Raw genomic sequence first — 22,024 nt, forward strand, 5'->3', positions numbered from 1 at the left:
TGACAAGTCCAGCACCCCCAACACAATGCCCAGATCCCCTCTGCACACCCACCACTAGCCCAGCACTCCCACAACAAGCCCAGCACCCCCAGTGCAAGACCTAGCTCTCCTCTGCACCCGCACCACAAGCCCAGCACCCCCAACACAATGCCCCGATGCCCTCAGCACCCCCAACACAATGCCCAGATCCCCTCAGCACCCTCACCACAAGGCCCTGATCCGCTCTGCACTCCCAAAACACATCCAGCACCTCGAAAACAAGCCCCAGATCCCCTCAGCACCCCCACCACAAGCCCAGCACCCCCAAAACAAGCCCATCATCCCCTCAGCACTCCCACAAGCCCAACACAACAAACACACGGCCCAGATCTCCTCTGCACCCCCAACACAAGGCCCAGCCCTCCCAAGACAAGGCCCAGACCCCTCAGTACCCCCATGACAAGCCCGACACCCCCACACCAACACCCAGATCCCCTCTGCACACCCACCACTAGCCCAGCACTGCCCACAACAAGCCCAGCACCCCCAGTGCAAGACCTAGCTCTCCTCAGCACCCCCACCACAAGCCCAGCACCCCCAACACAACGCCCAGATCCCCTCAGCACCCCCACCACAAGGCCCTGATCCCCTCTGCACTCCCAAAACACATCCAGCACCTCGAAAAAAAGCCCCTGATCCCCTCAGTACCCGCAATACAAGGCCCCGATCTCCTGAGCACCCCCACCACAAAGCCCAGATCCCCTCAGCACCCCCACCACAAGCCCAGCACCCCCAACACAATGCCCCGATCCCCTCTGCACCCCCACCACAAGCCCAGCATCCCCAACACAATGCCCAGATTTCCTCTGCACCACGGAAAAAAAGGCCCAGCACCTCGAAAACTTGGCCAGATCCCCTCAGCACCCCCACTACAAGCCCCGCACCTCCAAAACAATGCCCCGATCCCCTCAGCAGCCGCACCACAAGCCCAGCACCCCCAACGCAATGCCCAGATCCCCTCAGCACCCCTACCACAAGCCCAGCACCCCCAACACAATGCCCCGATCCCCTCAGCAACCCCAAAACAAGGCCCAGATCCCCTCAGCAAACCCATTATAAGACCAGCTCCCCCGACACAAGGCCCACATCCCCTCAGCACCCCCACCACAAGCCCAGCCCCCCCAACGCAACGCCCAGATCCCCTCTGCACCCCCAAAACAAGGCTAGCACCCTGCATGACAAGCCCAGCACCTCGAAAACAGGCCCAGATCCCCTCAGCACCCCCACCACAAGCCCCGCACCTCCAAAACAATGCCCCGATCACCTCAGCAGCCGCACCACAAGCCCTGCACCCCCAACGCAATGCCCAGATCCCCTCAGCACCCCCACCACAAGCCCAGCACCCCCAACACAACGCCCAGATCCCCTCTGCACCCCCAAAACAAGGCTAGCACCCTGCATGACAAGCCCCGCATCTCCAAAACAGGCCCAGATCCCCTCAGCACCCCCACCACAAGCCCAGCACCCCCAAAACAAGCCCATCATCCCCTCAGCACTCCCCCAAGCCCACCTCAACAAACACACCGCCCACATCCCCTCGACAAGCCCCAACACAAGGCCCAGCACACCCAAGACAAGGCCCAGACCCCTCAGTACCCCGATGACAAGCCCAACACCTCCGACACCATGCCCAGATCCCCTCAGCACCCCCACAACAAGCCCCAGATCCCCTCAGCACTCCCACAAGCTCAACACAACAAACACGCAGCCCAGATCCCCTCCGCACTCGCACAACACGCCCAGCACCCCCAACACAAGCCCCAGATCCCCTCTGCACCCCCACAACAAAGCCCAGCACCTCAAAAACAATGCCCAGACACCCTAAGCACCCCCACAACAAAGCCCAGCACCTCAAAAACAATGCCCAGACACCCTAAGCACCCCCACAACAAAGCCCAGCACCTCAAAAACAATGCCCAGATCCCCTAAGCACCCCACAACAAAGCCCAGCACCCCGAACACAACGCCCAGATCCAATCAGCACCCCCACGACAAGCCCAGCACCCCAACACAATGCCCAGATCCCCTTCAGTACCCTCATGACAAGACCAGCACCCCCAACACAACACTCAGCTCCACTGAGCAGCCCGAAAACAAGCCTAGCACCCCCAACACAACACCCAGATCCCCCAAAACTAGGCCCAGCACCTCCAACACAATGCCCAGCTCCCCTCTGCACCCCCAAAACAAGGCTAGCACCCCGCATGACAAGGCCCAGCACCCCCAAAACAAGCCCATCATCCCCTCAGCACTCCCACAAGCCCAACACAACAAACACACGGCCCAGATCTCCTCTGCACCCCCAACACAAGGCCCAGCACTCCCAAGACAAGGCCCAGACCCCTCAGTACCCCCATGACAAGCCCGACACCCCCACAACAAGACCCAGATCCCCTCTGCACACCCACCACTAGCCCAGCACTCCCACAACAAGCCCAGCACCCCCAGTGCAAGACCTAGCTCTCCTCTGCACCCCCACCACAAGCCCAGCACCCCCAACACAATGCCCCGATCCCCTCAGCACCCCCAACACAATGCCCAGATCCCCTCAGCACCCTCACCACAAGGCCCTGATCCCCTCTGCACTCCCAAAACACATCCAGCACCTCGAAAACAAGCCCCTGATCCCCTCACTACCCGCAATACAAGGCCCCGATCTCCTCAGCACCCCCAACACAAAGCCCAGATCCCCTCTGCACCCCCACCACAAGCCCAGCACCCCCAACACAATGCCCCGATCCCCTCAGCACCCCTGCCACAAGCCCTGCACCCCCAACACAATGCCCCAGATCCCCTCAGAACCCCAAAACAAGGCCCACATCCCCTCAGCAAACCCATTACAAGACCAGCTCCCCCGACACAAGGCCCACATCCCCTCAGCATCCCCAAAACAAGGCCCAGCAACTCCAACACAACGCCCAGCTCCCCTCTGCACTTCCACAAAAAGCCCAGCAGCCTGCATGACAAGCCCAGCACCTCAAAACAAGCCCCATATTCCCTCAGCACCCCCACAAGAAGGTCCAGATCCCCTCAGCACCCCCATGACAAGCCCAGATCCCCTCTGCACTCCCACAAGCCCAACACAACAAACACACAGCCCAGATCCCCTCTGCACCCCCATAACAGGCCCAACACCTCCAATACAAGCCCCAGATCCCCTCCGCACTCGCACAACACGCCCAGCACCCCTAACACAAGCCCAGATCCCCTCAGCACCACTATGACAAGTCCAGCACCTCAAAAACAATGCCCAGATCCCCTCAGCACCCCCACAACAAAGCCCAGCACCTCAAAAACAATGCCCAGACACCCTAAGCACCCCCACAACAAGCCCAGCACCCCCAACACAACGCCCAGATCCCCTCAGCACCCCCACCACAAGCCCAGCACCCCCAACACAACGCCCAGATCCCCTTCAGTACCCTCATGACAAGACTAGCACCCCCAACACAACACCCAGCTCCACTGAGCAGCCCGAAAACAAGCCTAGCACCCCCAACACAACACCCAGATCCCCCAAAACTAGGCCCAGCACCTCCAACACACTGCCCAGCTCCCCTCTGCACCCCCAAAACAAGCCCAGCACCCTGCATGACAAGCCCAGCACCTCGAAAACAAGCCCAGATCCCCTCAGCACCCCCACCACAAGCCCAGCACCCCCAAAACAAGCCCATCATCCCCTCAGCACTCCCACAAGCCCAACACAACAAACACACGGCCCAGATCTCCTCTGCACCCCCAACACAAGGCCCAGCACTCCCAAGACAAGGCCCAGACCCCTCAGTACCCCCATGACAAGCCCGACACCCACACAACAAGACCCAGATCCCCTCTGCACACCCACCACTAGCCCAGCACTGCCCACAACAAGCCCAGCACCCCCAGTGCAAGAACTAGCTCTCCTCAGCACCCCCACCACAAGCCCAGCACCCCCAACGCAATGCCCAGATCCCCTCAGCACCCCTACCACAAGCCCAGCACCCCCAACACAATGCCCTGATCCCCTCAGCAACCCCAAAACAAGGCCCAGATCCCCTCAGCAAACCCATTATAAGACCACCTCCCCCGACACAAGGCCCACATCCCCTCAGCACCCCCACCACAAGCCCGGCACCCCCAACGCAACACCCAGATCCCCTCTGCACCCCCAAAACAAGGCTAGCACCCTGCATGACAAGCCCAGCACCTCGAAAACAGGCCCAGATCCCCTCAGCACCCCCACCACAAGCCCAGCACCCCCAAAACAAGCCCATCATCCCCTCAGCACTCCCCCAAGCGCATCTCAACAAACACACCGCCCACATCCCCTCGACAAGCCCCAACACAAGGCCCAGCACACCCAAGACAAGGCCCAGACCCCTCAGTACCCCTATTGACAAGCCCAACACTTCCGACACCATGCCCTGATCCCCTCAGCACCCCCACAACAAGCCCCAGATCCCCTCAGCACTCCCACAAGCTCAACACAACAAACACAACGCCCAGATCCCCTGAGCACCCCCGACACACAGCCCAGATCCCCTAGGCACTCCCACACGCCCCACACAACAAAAACAGGGCCTAAATCACCTCAGCATCCCCACCACAAGCCCAGCACTCCAAAAACAACACCCAGCACCCCCAACACAACGCCCCGATCCCCTCAGCACCCCCAACACAAAGCCCAGATCCCCTCTGCACCCCCACCACAAGCCCAGCACCCCCAACACAATGCCCCGATCCCCTCAGAACCCCAAAAAAAGGCCCAGATCCCCTCAGCAAACCCATTACAAGACCAGCTCCCCCGACACAATGCCCCGATCCCCTCAGCACCCCTACCACAAGCCCTGCACCCCCAACACAATGCCCCAGATCCCCTCAGAACCCCAAAACAAGGCCCACATCCCCTCAGCAAACCCATTACAAGACCAGCTCCCCCGACACAAGGCCCACATCCCCTCAGCATCCCCAAAACAAGGCCCAGCAACTCCAACACAACGCCCAGCTCCCCTCTGCACTTCCACAAAAAGCCCAGCAGCCTGCATGACAAGCCCAGCACCTCAAAACAAGCCCCATATTCCCTCAGCACCCCCACAAGAAGGTCCAGATCCCCTCAGCACCCCCATGACAAGCCCAGATCCCCTCTGCACTCCCACAAGCCCAACACAACAAACACACAGCCCAGATCCCCTCTGCACCCCCATAACAGGCCCCACACCTCCAATACAAGCCCCAGATCCCCTCCGCACTCGCACAACACGCCCAGCACCCCTAACACAAGCCCAGATCCCCTCAGCACCACTATGACAAGTCCAGCACCTCAAAAACAATGCCCAGATCCCCTCAGCACCCCCACAACAAAGCCCAGCACCCCCAACACAACGCCCAGATCCCCTCAGCACCCCCACCACAAGCCCAGTACCCCCAACACAACGCCCAGATCCCCTCAGCACCCCCACCACAAGCCCAGCACCCCCAACACAACGCCCAGATCCCCTTCAGTACCCTCATGACAAGACTAGCACCCCCAACACAACACCCAGCTCCACTGAGCAGCCCGAAAACAAGCCTAGCACCCCCAACACAACACCCAGATCCCCCAAAACTAGGCCCAGCACCTCCAACACAATGCCCAGCTCCCCTCTGCACCCCCAAAACAAGCCCAGCACCCTGCATGACAAGCCCAGCACCTCGAAAACAAGCCCAGATCCCCTCAGCACCCCCACCACAAGCCCAGCACCCCCAAAACAAGCCCATCATCCCCTCAGCACTCCCACAAGCCCAACACAACAAACACACGGCCCAGATCTCCTCTGCACCCCCAACACAAGGCCCAGCACTCCCAAGACAAGGCCCAGACCCCTCAGTACCCCCATGACAAGCCCGACACCCACACAACAAGACCCAGATCCCCTCTGCACACCCACCACTAGCCCAGCACTGCCCACAACAAGCCCAGCACCCCCAGTGCAAGAACTAGCTCTCCTCAGCACCCCCACCACAAGCCCAGCACCCCCAACGCAATGCCCAGATCCCCTCAGCACCCCTACCACAAGCCCAGCACCCCCAACACAATGCCCCGATCCCCTCAGCAACCCCAAAACAAGGCCCAGATCCCCTCAGCACCCCCACCACAAGGCCCTGATCCCCTCTGCACTCCCAAAACACATCCAGCACCTCGAAAACAAGCCCCTGATCCCCTCAGTACCCGCAATACAAGGCCCCGATCACCTGAGCACCCCCACCACAACGCCCAGATCCCCTCAGCACCCCCACCACAAGCCCAGCACCCCCAACACAATGCCCCGATCCCCTCTGCACCCCCACCACAAGCCCAGCATCCCCAACACAATGCCCAGATTTCCTCTGCACCACGGAAAAAAAGGCCCAGCACCTCGAAAACTTGGCCAGATCCCCTCAGCACCCCCACTACAAGCCCCGCACCTCCAAAACAATGCCCCGATCACCTCAGCAGCCGCACCACAAGCCCAGCACCCCCAACGCAATGCCCAGATCCCCTCAGCACCCCTACCACAAGCCCAGCACCCCCAACACAATGCCCCGATCCCCTCAGCAACCCCAAAACAAGGCCCAGATCCCCTCAGCAAACCCATTATAAGACCAGCTCCCCCGGCACAAGGCCCACATCCCCTCAGCACCCCCACCACAAGCCCAGCACCCCCAACACAACGCCCAGATCCCCTCTGCACCCCCAAAACAAGGCTAGCACCCTGCATGACAAGCCCAGCACCTCGAAAACACGCCCAGATCCCCTCAGCACCCCCACCACAAGCCCAGCACCCCCAAAACAAGCCCATCATCCCCTCAGCACTCCCCCAAGCCCAACTCAACAAACACACCGCCCACATCCCCTCGACAAGCCCCAACACAAGGCCCAGCACACCCAAGACAAGGCCCAGACCCCTCAGTACCCCGATGACAAGCCCAACACTTCCGACACCATGCCCTGATCCCCTCAGCACCCCCACAACAAGCCCCAGATCCCCTCAGCACTCCCACAAGCTCAACACAACAAACACAACGCCCAGATCCCCTGAGCACCCCCGACACACAGCCCAAATCCCCTAGGCACTCCCACACGCCCCACACAACAAAAACAGGGCCTAAATCACCTCAGCATCCCCACCACAAGCCCAGCACTCCAAAAACAACACCCAGCACCCCCAACACAATGTCCCGATCCCCTCAGCACCCCCAACACAATGCCCAGATCCCCTCAGCACCCCCACCACAAGGCCCTGATCCCCTCTGCACTCCCAAAACACATCCAGCACCTCGAAAACAAGCCCCTGATCCCCTCACTACCCGCAATACAAGGCCCCGATCTCCTCAGCACCCCCAACACAAAGCCCAGATCCCCTCTGCACCCCCACCACAAGCCCAGCACCCCCAACACAATGCCCAGATTTCCTCTGCACCACGGAAAAAAAGGCCCAGCACCTCGAAAACATGGCCAGATCCCCTCAGCACCCCCACTACAAGCCCCGCACATCCAAAACAATGCCCCGATCACCTCAGCAGCCCCACCACAAGCCCTGCACCCCCAACGCAATGCCCAGATCCCCTCAGCACCCCCACCACAAGCCCAGCACCCCCAACACTATGCCCCGATCCCCTCAGCAACCCCAAAACAAGGCCCACATCCCCTCAGCAAACCCATTACAAGACCAGCTCCCCCGACACAAGGCCCACATCCCCTCAGCACCCCCAAAACAAGGCCCAGCAACTCCAACACAACACCCAGCTCCCCTCTGCACTTCCACAAAAAGCCCAGCAGCCTGCATGACAAGCCCAACACCACGAAAACAAGCCCCATATTCCCTCAACACCCCCACAAGAAGGTCCAGATCCCCTCAGCACCCCCATGACAAGCCCAGATCCCCTCTGCACTCCCACAAGCCCAACACAACAAACACACAGCCCAGATCCCCTCTGCACCCCCATAACAAGCCCAGCACCCCCAACACAATGCCCCGATCCCCTCAGAACCCCAAAAAAAGGCCCAGATCCCCTCAGCAAACCCATTACAAGACCAGCTCCCCCGACACAAGGCCCACATCCCCTCAGCACCCCGAACACAAGGCCCAGCACTCCCCAGACAAGGCCCAGACCCCTCATTACCCCTACGACAAGCCCAGCCCCTCCACCACAATGCCCAGATCCCCTCAGCACGTCCACGACAAGCCCAGCGCACCCAACACAAGGCCCAGATCCCCTCAGCATCCTCCATCACAAGCCCAGCACCCCAAAAACAAGGCCCAGATCCCCTCAGCACTCCCACACGCCCCACACAACAAACACACGGCCCAGATCCCCTCCGCACCCCCAAAACAAGGCCCTGATCCCCTCTGCACTCCCAAAACAAGGCCCAGCACTCCCACAACAAGCCCAGCACCCCCAGTGCAAGACCTAGCTCTCCTCAGCACCCCCACCACAAGCCCAGCACCCCCAACACAACGCCCAGATCCCCTCAGCACCCCCACCACAAGGCCCTGATCCCCTCTGCACTCCCAAAACACATCCAGCACCTCGAAAACAAGCCCCTGATCCCCTCACTACCCCCAATACAAGGCCCCGATCACCTGAGCACCCCCAACACAAAGCCCAGATCCCCTCAGCACCCCCACCACAAGCCCAGCACCCCCAACACAATGCCCAGATTTCCTCTGCACCACGGAAAAAAAGGCCCAGCACCTCGAAAACATGGCCAGATCCCCTCAGCACCCCCACTACAAGCCCCGCACCTCCAAAACAATGCCCCGATCACCTCAGCAGCCGCACCACAAGCCCTGCACCCCCAACGCAATGCCCAGATCCCCTCAGCACCCCCACCACAAGCCCAGCACCCCCAACACAACGCCCAGATCCCCTCTGCACCCCCAAAACAAGGCTAGCACCCTGCATGACAAGCCCAGCACCTCGAAAACAGGCCCAGATCCCCTCAGCACCCCCACCACAAGCCCAGCACCCCCAAAACAAGCTCATCATCCCCTCAGCACTCCCCCAAGCCCAACTCAACAAACACACCGCCCACATCCCCTCGACAAGCCCCAACACAAGGCCCAGCACACCCAAGACAAGGCCCAGACCCCTCAGTACCCCTATTGACAAGCCCAACACTTCCGACACCATGCCCTGATCCCCTCAGCACCCCCACAACAAGCCCCAGATCCCCTCAGCACTCCCACAAGCTCAACACAACAAACACAACGCCCAGATCCCCTGAGCACCCCCGACACACAGCCCAAATCTCCTAGGCACTCCCACACGCCCCACACAACAAAAACAGGGCCTAAATCACCTCAGCATCCCCACCACAAGCCCAGCACTCCAAAAACAACACCCAGCACCCCCAACACAATGTCCCGATCCCCTCAGCACCCCCAACACAATGCCCAGATCCCCTCAGCACCCCCACCACAAGGCCCTGATCCCCTCTGCACTCCCAAAACACATCCAGCACCTCGAAAACAAGCCCCTGATCCCCTCACTACCCGCAATCCAAGGCCCCGATCTCCTCAGCACCCCCAACACAAAGCCCAGATCCCCTCTGCACCCCCACCACAAGCCCAGCACCCCCAACACAATGCCCCGATCCCCTCAGCAACCCCAAAACAAGGCCCAGATCCCCTCAGCAAACCCATTATAAGACCAGCTCCCCCGACACAAGGCCCACATCCCCTCAGCACCCCCACCACAAGCCCAGCACCCCCAACGCAATGCCCAGATCCCCTCTGCACCCCCAAAACAAGGCTAGCACCCTGCATGACAAGCCCAGCACCTCGAAAACAGGCCCAGATCCCCTCAGCACCCCCACCACAAGCCCAGCACCCCCAAAACAAGCCCATCATCCCCTCAGCACTCCCCCAAGCCCATCTCAACAAACACACCGCCCACATCCCCTCGACAAGCCCCAACACAAGGCCCAGCACACCCAAGACAAGGCCCAGACCCCTCAGTACCCCTATGACAAGCCCAACACTTCTGACACCATGCCCTGATCCCCTCAGGGCACCCCCAAAACAAGGCCCAGCAACTCCAACACAACACCCAGCTCCCCTCTGCACTTCCACAAAAAGCCCAGCAGCCTGCATGACAAGCCCAACACCACGAAAACCAGCCCCATATTCCCTCAACACCCCCACAAGAAGGTCCAGATCCCCTCAGCACCCCCATGACAAGCCCAGATCCCCTCTGCACTCCCACAAGCCCAACACAACAAACACACAGCCCAGATCCCCTCTGCACTCCCACAAGCCCAACACAACAAACACACAGCCCAGATCCCCTCTGCACCCCCATAACAGGCCCAACACCTCCAATACAAGCCCCAGAGCCCCTCCACACTGGCACAACACGCCCAGCACCACTAACACAAGCCCAGATCCCCTCAGCACCACTATGACAAGTCCAGCACCCCCAACACAATGCCCAGATCCCCTCTGCACACCCACCACTAGCCCAGCACTCCCACAACAAGCCCAGCACCCCCAGTGCAAGACCTAGCTCTCCTCTGCACCCGCACCACAAGCCCAGCACCCCCAACACAATGCCCCGATCCCCTCAGCACCCCCAACACAATGCCCAGATCCCCTCAGCACCCTCACCACAAGGCCCTGATCCGCTCTGCACTCCCAAAACACATCCAGCACCTCGAAAACAAGCCCCAGATCCCCTCAGCACCCCCACCACAAGCCCAGCACCCCCAAAACAAGCCCATCATCCCCTCAGCACTCCCACAAGCCCAACACAACAAACACACGGCCCAGATCTCCTCTGCACCCCCAACACAAGGCCCAGCCCTCCCAAGACAAGGCCCAGACCCCTCAGTACCCCCATGACAAGCCCGACACCCCCACACCAACACCCAGATCCCCTCTGCACACCCACCACTAGCCCAGCACTGCCCACAACAAGCCCAGCACCCCCAGTGCAAGACCTAGCTCTCCTCAGCACCCCCACCACAAGCCCAGCACCCCCAACACAACGCCCAGATCCCCTCAGCACCCCCACCACAAGGCCCTGATCCCCTCTGCACTCCCAAAACACATCCAGCACCTCGAAAAAAAGCCCCTGATCCCCTCAGTACCCGCAATACAAGGCCCCGATCTCCTGAGCACCCCCACCACAAAGCCCAGATCCCCTCAGCACCCCCACCACAAGCCCAGCACCCCCAACACAATGCCCCGATCCCCTCTGCACCCCCACCACAAGCCCAGCATCCCCAACACAATGCCCAGATTTCCTCTGCACCACGGAAAAAAAGGCCCAGCACCTCGAAAACATGGCCAGATCCCCTCAGCACCCCCACTACAAGCCCCGCACCTCCAAAACAATGCCCCGATCCCCTCAGCAGCCGCACCACAAGCCCAGCACCCCCAACGCAATGCCCAGATCCCCTCAGCACCCCTACCCCAAGCCCAGCACCCCCAACACAATGCCCCGATCCCCTCAGCAACCCCAAAACAAGGCCCAGATCCCCTCAGCAAACCCATTATAAGACCAGCTCCCCCGACACAAGGCCCACATCCCCTCAGCACCCCCACCACAAGCCCAGCCCCCCCAACGCAACGCCCAGATCCCCTCTGCACCCCCAAAACAAGGCTAGCACCCTGCATGACAAGCCCAGCACCTCGAAAACAGGCCCAGATCCCCTCAGCACCCCCACCACAAGCCCCGCACCTCCAAAACAATGCCCCGATCACCTCAGCAGCCGCACCACAAGCCCTGCACCCCCAACGCAATGCCCAGATCCCCTCAGCACCCCCACCACAAGCCCAGCACCCCCAACACAACGCCCAGATCCCCTCTGCACCCCCAAAACAAGGCTAGCACCCTGCATGACAAGCCCCGCATCTCCAAAACAGGCCCAGATCCCCTCAGCACCCCCACCACAAGCCCAGCACCCCCAAAACAAGCCCATCATCCCCTCAGCACTCCCCCAAGCCCACCTCAACAAACACACCGCCCACATCCCCTCGACAAGCCCCAACACAAGGCCCAGCACACCCAAGACAAGGCCCAGACCCCTCAGTACCCCGATGACAAGCCCAACACCTCCGACACCATGCCCAGATCCCCTCAGCACCCCCACAACAAGCCCCAGATCCCCTCAGCACTCCCACAAGCTCAACACAACAAACACGCAGCCCAGATCCCCTCCGCACTCGCACAACACGCCCAGCACCCCCAACACAAGCCCCAGATCCCCTCTGCACCCCCACAACAAAGCCCAGCACCTCAAAAACAATGCCCAGACACCCTAAGCACCCCCACAACAAAGCCCAGCACCTCAAAAACAATGCCCAGACACCCTAAGCACCCCCACAACAAAGCCCAGCACCTCAAAAACAATGCCCAGATCCCCTAAGCACCCCACAACAAAGCCCAGCACCCCGAACACAACGCCCAGATCCAATCAGCACCCCCACGACAAGCCCAGCACCCCAACACAATGCCCAGATCCCCTTCAGTACCCTCATGACAAGACCAGCACCCCCAACACAACACTCAGCTCCACTGAGCAGCCCGAAAACAAGCCTAGCACCCCCAACACAACACCCAGATCCCCCAAAACTAGGCCCAGCACCTCCAACACAATGCCCAGCTCCCCTCTGCACCCCCAAAACAAGGCTAGCACCCCGCATGACAAGGCCCAGCACCCCCAAAACAAGCCCATCATCCCCTCAGCACTCCCACAAGCCCAACACAACAAACACACGGCCCAGATCTCCTCTGCACCCCCAACACAAGGCCCAGCACTCCCAAGACAAGGCCCAGACCCCTCAGTACCCCCATGACAAGCCCGACACCCCCACAACAAGACCCAGATCCCCTCTGCACACCCACCACTAGCCCAGCACTCCCACAACAAGCCCAGCACCCCCAGTGCAAGACCTAGCTCTCCTCTGCACCCCCACCACAAGCCCAGCACCCCCAACACAATGCCCCGATCCCCTCAGCACCCCCAACACAATGCCCAGATCCCCTCAGCACCCTCACCACAAGGCCCTGATCCACTCTGCACTCCCAAAACACATCCAGCACCTCGAAAACAAGCCCCTGATCCCCTCACTACCCGCAATACAAGGCCCCGATCTCCTCAGCACCCCCAACACAAAGCCCAGATCCCCTCTGCACCCCCACCACAAGCCCAGCACCCCCAACACAATGCCCCGATCCCCTCAGCACCCCTGCCACAAGCCCTGCACCCCCAACACAATGCCCCAGATCCCCTCAGAACCCCAAAACAAGGCCCACATCCCCTCAGCAAACCCATTACAAGACCAGCTCCCCCGACACAAGGCCCACATCCCCTCAGCATCCCCAAAACAAGGCCCAGCAACTCCAACACAACGCCCAGCTCCCCTCTGCACTTCCACAAAAAGCCCAGCAGCCTGCATGACAAGCCCAGCACCTCAAAACAAGCCCCATATTCCCTCAGCACCCCCACAAGAAGGTCCAAATCCCCTCAGCACCCCCATGACAAGCCCAGATCCCCTCTGCACTCCCACAAGCCCAAAACAACAAACAATGCCCAGATCCCCTCTGCACCCCCATAACAGGCCCAACACCTCCAATACAAGCCCCAGATCCCCTCCGCACTGGCACAACACGCCCAGCACCCCTAACACAAGCCCAGATCCCCTCAGCACCACTATGACAAGTCCAGCACCTCAAAAACAATGCCCAGATCCCCTCAGCACCCCCACAACAAAGCCCAGCACCCCCAACACAACGCCCAGATCCCCTCAGCACCCCCACCACAAGCCCAGCACCCCCAACACAACGCCCAGATCCCCTCAGCACCCCCACCACAAGCCCAGCACCCCCAACACAACGCCCAGATCCCCTTCAGTACCCTCATGACAAGACTAGCACCCCCAACACAACACCCATCTCCACTGAGCAGCCCGAAAACAAGCCTAGCACCCCCAACACAACACCCAGATCCCCCAAAACTAGGCCCAGCACCTCCAACACAATGCCCAGCTCCCCTCTGCACCCCCAAAACAAGGCTAGCACCCTGCATGACAAGCCCAGCACCTCGAAAACAAGCCCAGATCCCCTCAGCACCCCCACCACAAGCCCAGCACCCCCAACACAAGCCCATCATCCCCTCAGCACTCCCACAAGCCCAACACAACAAACACACGGCCCAGATCTCCTCTGCACCCCCAACACAAGGCCCAGCACTCCCAAGACAAGGCCCAGACCCCTCAGTACCCCCATGACAAGCCCGACACCCCCACAACAAGACCCAGATCCCCTCTGCACACCCACCACTAGCCCAGCACTGCCACAACAAGCCCAGCACCCCCAGTGCAAGACCTAGCTCTCCTCAGCACCCCCACCACAAGCCCAGCATCCCCAACGCAATGCCCAGATCCCCTCAGCACCCCCACCACAAGCCCAGCACCCCCAACACAACGCCCAGATCCCCTCTGCACCCCCAAAACAAGGCTAGCACCCTGCATGACAAGCCCAGCACCTCGAAAACAGGCCCAGATCCCCTCAGCACCCCCACCACAAGCCCAGCACCCCCAAAACAAGCCCATCATCCCCTCAGCACTCCCCCAAGCCCATCTCAACAAACACACCGCCCACATCCCCTCGACAAGCCCCAACACAAGGCCCAGCACACCGAAGACAAGGCCCAGAGCCCTCAGTACCCCTATTGACAAGCCCAACACTTCCGACACCATGCCCTGATCCCCTCAGCACCCCCACAACAAGCCCCAGATCCCCTCAGCACTCCCACAAGCTCAACACAACAAACACAACGCCCAGATCCCCTGAGCACCCCCGACACACAGCCCAGATCCCCTACAACTCCCACACAACAAAAACAGGGCCTAAGTCACCTCAGCATCCCCACCACAAGCCCAGCAGTCCAAAAACAACACCCAGCACCCCCAACACAATGGCCCGATCCCCTCAGCACCCCCAACACAATGCCCAGATCCCCTCAGCACCCCCACCACAAGGCCCTGATCCCCTCTGCACTCCCAAAACACATCCAGCACCTCGAAAACAAGCCCCTGATCCCCTCACTACCCCCAATACAAGGCCCCGATCTCCTGAGCACCCCCACCACAAAGCCCAGATCCCCTCTGCACCCCCACCACAAGGCCAGCACCCCCAACACAATGCCCAGATTTCCTCTGCACCACGGAAAAAAAGGCCCAGCACCTCGAAAACATGGCCAGATCCCCTCAGCACCCCCACTACAAGCCCCGCACCTCCAAAGCAATGCCCCGATCACCTCAGCAGCCCCACCACAAGCCCTGCACCCCCAACGCAATGCCCAGATCCCCTCAGCACCCCCACCACAAGCCCAGCACCCCCAACACAATGCCCCGATCCCCTCAGCAACCCCAAAACAAGGCCCAGATCCCCTCAGCAAACCCATTATAAGACCAGCTCCCCCGACACAAGGCCCACATCCCCTCAGCACCCCCAAAACAAGGCCCAGCAACTCCAACACAACACCCAGCTCCCCTCTGCACTTCCACAAAAAGCCCAGCAGCCTGCATGACAAGCCCAACACCACGAAAACCAGCCCCATATTCCCTCAACACCCCCACAAGAAGGTCCAGATCCCCTCAGCACCCCCATGACAAGCCCAGATCCCCTCTGCACTCCCACAAGCCCAACACAACAAACACACAGCCCAGATCCCCTCTGCACCCCCATAACAAGCCCAGCACCCCCAACACAATGCCCCGATCCCCTCAGAACCCCAAAAAAAGGCCCAGATCCCCTCAGCAAACCCATTACAAGACCAGCTCCCCCGACACAAGGCCCACATCCCCTCAGCACCCCGAACACAAGGCCCAGCACTCCCCAGACAAGGCCCAAACCCCTCAGTACGCCTACGACAAGCCCAGCCCCTCACTCCCACAAGCCCAACACAACAAACACACAGCCCAGATCCCCTCTGCACCCCCATAACAGGCCCAACACCTCCAATACAAGCCCCAGATCCCCTCCGCACTGGCACAACACGCCCAGCACCCCTAACACAAGCCCAGATCCCCTCAGCACCACTATGACAAGTCCAGCACCTCAAAAACAATGCCCAGATCCCCTCGGCACCCCCACAACAAAGCCCAGCACTTCAAAAACAATGCCCAGATCCCCTCAGCACCCCCACCACAAGCCCAGCACCCCCAACACAACGCCCAGATCCCCTTCAGTACCCTCATGACAAGACTAGCACCCCCAACACAACGCCCAGATCCCCTCAGCACCCCTACCACAAGGCCCTGATCCCCTCTGCACTCCCAAAACACATCCAGCACCTCAAAAACAAGCCCCTGATCCCCTCAGTACCCCCAATACAAGGCACCGATCTCCTCAGCACCCCCACAACGCCCAGATCCCCTCAGCACCCCCACCACAAGCCCAGCACCCCCAACACAACGCCCAGATCCCCTCAGCACCCCCACCACAAGGCCCTGATCCCCTCTGCACTCCCAAAACACATCCAGCACCTCGAAAACAAACCGCTGATGCCCTCAGTACCCCCAATACAAGGCCCCGATCTCCTCAGCACCCTCACCACAAGCCCAGCACCCCCAACACAAAGCCCAGATCCCCTCTGCACCCCCACCACAAGCCCGGCACCCCCAACACAATGCCCAGATTTCCTCTGCACCACGGAAAAAAAGGCCCAGCACCTCGAAAACATGGCCAGATCCCCTCAGCACCCCCACTACAAGCCCCGCACCTCCAAAACAATGCCCCAGATCACCTCAGCAGCCCCACCACAACGCCCAGATCCCCTCTGCACCCCCAACGCAATGCCCAGATCCCCTCAGCACCCCCACCACAAGCCCAGCACCCCCAACACAATGCCCAGATCCCCTCTGCACCCCCAAAACAAGGCTAGCACCCTGCATGACAAGCCCAGCACCTCGAAAACATGGCCAGATCCCCTCAGCACCCCCACTACAAGCCCCGCACACCGCCCACATCCCCTCGACAAGCCCCAACACAAGGCCCAGCACACCCAAGACAAGGCCCAGACCCCTCAGTACCCCTATGACAAGCCCAACACTTCTGACACTATGCCCTGATCCCCTCAGGGCACCCCCAAAACAAGGCCCAGCAACTCCAACACAACACCCAGCTCCCCTCTGCACTTCCACAAAAAGCCCAGCAGCCTGCATGACAAGCCCAACACCACGAAAACCAGCCCCATATTCCCTCAACACCCCCACAAGAAGGTCCAGATCCCCTCAGCACCCCCATGACAAGCCCAGATCCCCTCTGCACTCCCACAAGCCCAACACAACAAACACACAGCCCAGATCCCCTCTGCACCCCCATAACAAGCCCAGCACCCCCAACACAATGCCCCGATCCCCTCAGAACCCCAAAAAAAGGCCCAGATCCCCTCAGCAAACCCATTACAAGACCAGCTCCCCCGACACAATGCCCCGATCCCCTCAGCACCCCTACCACAAGCCCTGCACCCCCAACACAATGCCCCAGATCCCCTCAGAACCCCAAAACAAGGCCCACATCCCCTCAGCAAACCCATTACAAGACCAGCTCCCCCGACACAAGGCCCACATCCCCTCAGCATCCCCAAAACAAGGCCCAGCAACTCCAACACAACGCCCAGCTCCCCTCTGCACTTCCACAAAAAGCCCAGCAGCCTGCATGACAAGCCCAGCACCTCAAAACAAGCCCCATATTCCCTCAGCACCCCCACAAGAAGGTCCAGATCCCCTCAGCACCCCCATGACAAGCCCAGATCCCCTCTGCACTCCCACAAGCCCAAAACAACAAACAATGCCCAGATCCCCTCTGCACCCCCATAACAGGCCCAACACCTCCAATACAAGCCCCAGATCCCCTCCGCACTGGCACAACACGCCCAGCACCCCTAACACAAGCCCAGATCCCCTCAGCACCACTATGACAAGTCCAGCACCTCAAAAACAATGCCCAGATCCCCTCAGCACCCCCACAACAAAGCCCAGCACCCCCAACACAACGCCCAGATCCCCTCAGCACCCCCACCACAAGCCCAGCACCCCCAACACAACGCCCAGATCCCCTTCAGTACCCTCATGACAAGACTAGCACCCCCAACACAACACCCAGCTCCACTGAGCAGCCCGAAAACAAGCCTAGCACCCCCAACACAACACCCAGATCCCCCAAAACTAGGCCCAGCACCTCCAACACAATGCCCAGCTCCCCTCTGCACCCCCAAAACAAGCCCAGCACCCTGCATGACAAGCCCAGCACCTCGAAAACAAGCCCAGATCCCCTCAGCACCCCCACCACAAGCCCAGCACCCCCAAAACAAGCCCATCATCCCCTCAGCACTCCCACAAGCCCAACACAACAAACACACGGCCCAGATCTCCTCTGCACCCCCAACACAAGGCCCAGCACTCCCAAGACAAGGCCCAGACCCCTCAGTACCCCATGACAAGCCCGACACCCCCACAACAAGACCCAGATCCCCTCTGCACACCCACCACTAGCCCAGCACTGCCCACAACAAGCCCAGCACCCCCAGTGCAAGACCTAGCTCCCCTCAGCACCCCCACCACAAGCCCAGCACCCCCAACACAAAGCCCAGATCCCCTCTGCACCCCCACCACAAGCCCGGCACCCCCAACACAATGCCCAGATTTCCTCTGCACCACGGAAAAAAAGGCCCAGCACCTCGAAAACATGGCCAGATCCCCTCAGCACCCCCACTACAAGCCCCGCACCTCCAAAACAATGCCCCAGATCCCCTCAGCAGCCCCACCACAACGCCCAGATCCCCTCTGCACCCCCAACGCAATGCCCCGATCCCCTCAGCACCCCTACCACAAGCCCTGCACCCCCAACACAATGCCCCAGATCCCCTCAGAACCCCAAAACAAGGCCCACATCCCCTCAGCAAACCCATTACAAGACCAGCTCCCCCGACACAAGGCCCACATCCCCTCAGCATCCCCAAAACAAGGCCCAGCAACTCCAACACAACGCCCAGCTCCCCTCTGCACTTCCACAAAAAGCCCAGCAGCCTGCATGACAAGCCCAGCACCTCAAAACAAGCCCCATATTCCCTCAGCACCCCCACAAGAAGGTCCAGATCCCCTCAGCACCCCCATGACAAGCCCAGATCCCCTCTGCACTCCCACAAGCCCAACACAACAAACAATGCCCAGATCCCCTCTGCACCCCCATAACAGGCCCAACACCTCCAATACAAGCCCCAGATCCCCTCCGCACTGGCACAACACGCCCCGCACCCCTAACAAAAGCCCAGATCCCCTCAGCACCACTATGACAAGTCCAGCACCCCCAACACAATGCCCAGATCCCCTCAGCACCCCCACCACAAGCCCCGCAACTCCAACACAACGCCCAGCTCCCCTCTGCACTTCCACAAAAAGCCCAGCAGCCTGCATGACAAGCCCAGCACCTCAAAACAAGCCCCATATTCCCTCAGCACCCCCACAAGAAGGTCCAGATCCCCTCAGCACCCCCATGACAAGCCCAGATCCCCTCTGCACTCCCACAAGCCCAACACAACAAACACACAGCCCAGATCCCCTCTGCACCCCCATAACAGGCCCAACACCTCCAATACAAGCCCCAGATCCCCTCCGCACTGGCACAACACGCCCAGCACCCCTAACACAAGCCCAGATCCCCTCAGCACCACTATGACAAGTCCAGCACCTCAAAAACAATGCCCAGATCCCCTCAGCACCCCCACAACAAAGCCCAGCACCCCCAACACAACGCCCAGATCCCCTCAGCACCCCTACCACAAGGCCCTGATCCCCTCTGCACTCCCAAAACACATCCAGCACCTCAAAAACAAGCCCCTGATCCCCTCACTACCCCCAATACAAGGCACCGATCTCCTCAGCACCCCCACCACAACGCCCAGATCCCCTCTGCACCCCCACCACAAGCCCAGCACCCCCAACACAATGCCCAGATTTCCTCTGCACCACGGAAAAAAAGGCCCAGCACCTCGAAAACATGGCCAGATCCCCTCAGCACCCCCACTACAAGCCCCGCACCTCCAAAACAATGCCCCAGATCCCCTCAGCACCCCTACCCAAGCCCAGCACCCCCAACACAATGCCCAGATCCCCTCAGCACCCCTGCCACAAGCCCTGCACCCCCAACACAATGCCCCAGATCCCCTCAGAACCCCAAAACAAGGCCCACATCCCCTCAGCAAACCCATTACAAGACCAGCTCCCCCGACACAAGGCCCACATCCCCTCAGCACCCCCAAAACAAGGCCCAGCAACTCCAACACAACGCCCAGCTCCCCTCTGCACTTCCACAAAAAGCCCAGCAGCCTGCATGACAAGCCCAGCACCTCAAAACAAGCCCCATATTCCCTCAGCACCCCCACAAGAAGGTCCAGATCCCCTCAGCACCCCCATGACAAGCCCAGATCCCCTCTGCACTCCCACAAGCCCAACACAACAAACACACAGCCCAGATCCCCTCTGCACCCCCATAACAGGCCCAACACCTCCAATACAAGCCCCAGAGCCCCTCCACACTGGCACAACACGCCCAGCACCACTAACACAAGCCCAGATCCCCTCAGCACCACTATGACAAGTCCAGCACCCCCAACACAATGCCCAGATCCCCTCTGCACACCCACCACTAGCCCAGCACTCCCACAACAAGCCCAGCACCCCCAGTGCAAGACCTAGCTCTCCTCTGCACCCGCACCACAAGCCCAGCACCCACAACACAATGCCCCGATCCACTCAGCACCCCCAACACAATGCCCAGATCCCCTCAGCACCCTCACCACAAGGCCCTGATCCGCTCTGCACTCCCAAAACACATCCAGCACCTCGAAAACAAGCCCCAGATCCCCTCCGCACTCGCACAACATGCCCAGCAACCCTAACACAAGCCCAGATCCCCTCAGCACCACTATGACAAGTCCAGCACCTCAAAAACAATGCCCAGATCCCCTCGGCACCCCCACAACAAAGCCCAGCACTTCAAAAACAATGCCCAGATCCCCTCAGCACCCCCACAAAAAAGCCCAGCACCCCCAACACAACGCCCAGATCCCCTCAGCACCCCAACCACAAGCCCAGCACCCCCAACACAACGCCCAGATCCCCTTCAGTACCCTCATGACAAGACTAGCACCCCCAACACAACACCCAGCTCCACTGAGCAGCCCGAAAACAAGCCTAGCACCCCTAACACAACACCCAGCTCCACTGAGCAGCCCGAAAACAAGCCTAGCACCCCCAACACAACACCCAGATCCCCCAAAACTAGGCCCAGCACCTCCAACACAATGCCCAGCTCCCCTCTGCACCCCCAAAACAAGCCCAGCACCCTGCACGACAAGCCCAGCACCTCGAAAACAAGCCCAGATCCCCTCAGCACCCCCACCACAAGCCCAGCACCCCCAAAACAAGCCCATCATCCCCTCAGCACTCCCACAAGCCCAACACAACAAACACACGGCCCAGATCTCCTCTGCACCCCCAACACAAGGCCCAGCCCTCCCAAGACAAGGCCCAGACCCCTCAGTACCCCCATGACAAGCCCGACACCCCCACAACAAGACCCAGATCCCCTCTGCACACCCACCACTAGCCCAGCACTGCCCACAACAAGCCCAGCACCCCCAGTGCAAGACCTAGCTCTCCTCAGCACCCCCACCACAAGCCCAGCACCCCCAACACAACGCCCAGATCCCCTCAGCACCCCCACCACAAGGCCCTGATCCCCTCTGCACTCCCAAAACACATCCAGCACCTCGAAAACAAGCCCCTGATCCCCTCAGTACCCGCAATACAAGGCCCCGATCTCCTCAGCACCCCCACCACAACGCCCAGATCCCCTCTGCACCCCCACCACAAGCCCAGCACCCCCAACACAATGCCCAGATTTCCTCTGCACCACGGAAAAAAAGGCCCAGCACCTCGAAAACATGGCCAGATCCCCTCAGCACCCCCAC

The 22,024-nt window shown here is 60.3% G+C and overlaps 1 pseudogene; it reads left to right on the top strand.

Moving 5' to 3' along the window:
- LOC138066524 (otoferlin-like) overlaps window positions 1-22,024 on the top strand; it is a 218,273-nt pseudogene that overhangs the window by 127,234 nt on the left and 69,015 nt on the right.

This window comes from Struthio camelus, chromosome 3 (assembly GCF_040807025.1).
Source record: "Struthio camelus isolate bStrCam1 chromosome 3, bStrCam1.hap1, whole genome shotgun sequence".
NCBI lineage: Eukaryota > Metazoa > Chordata > Aves > Struthioniformes > Struthionidae > Struthio > Struthio camelus.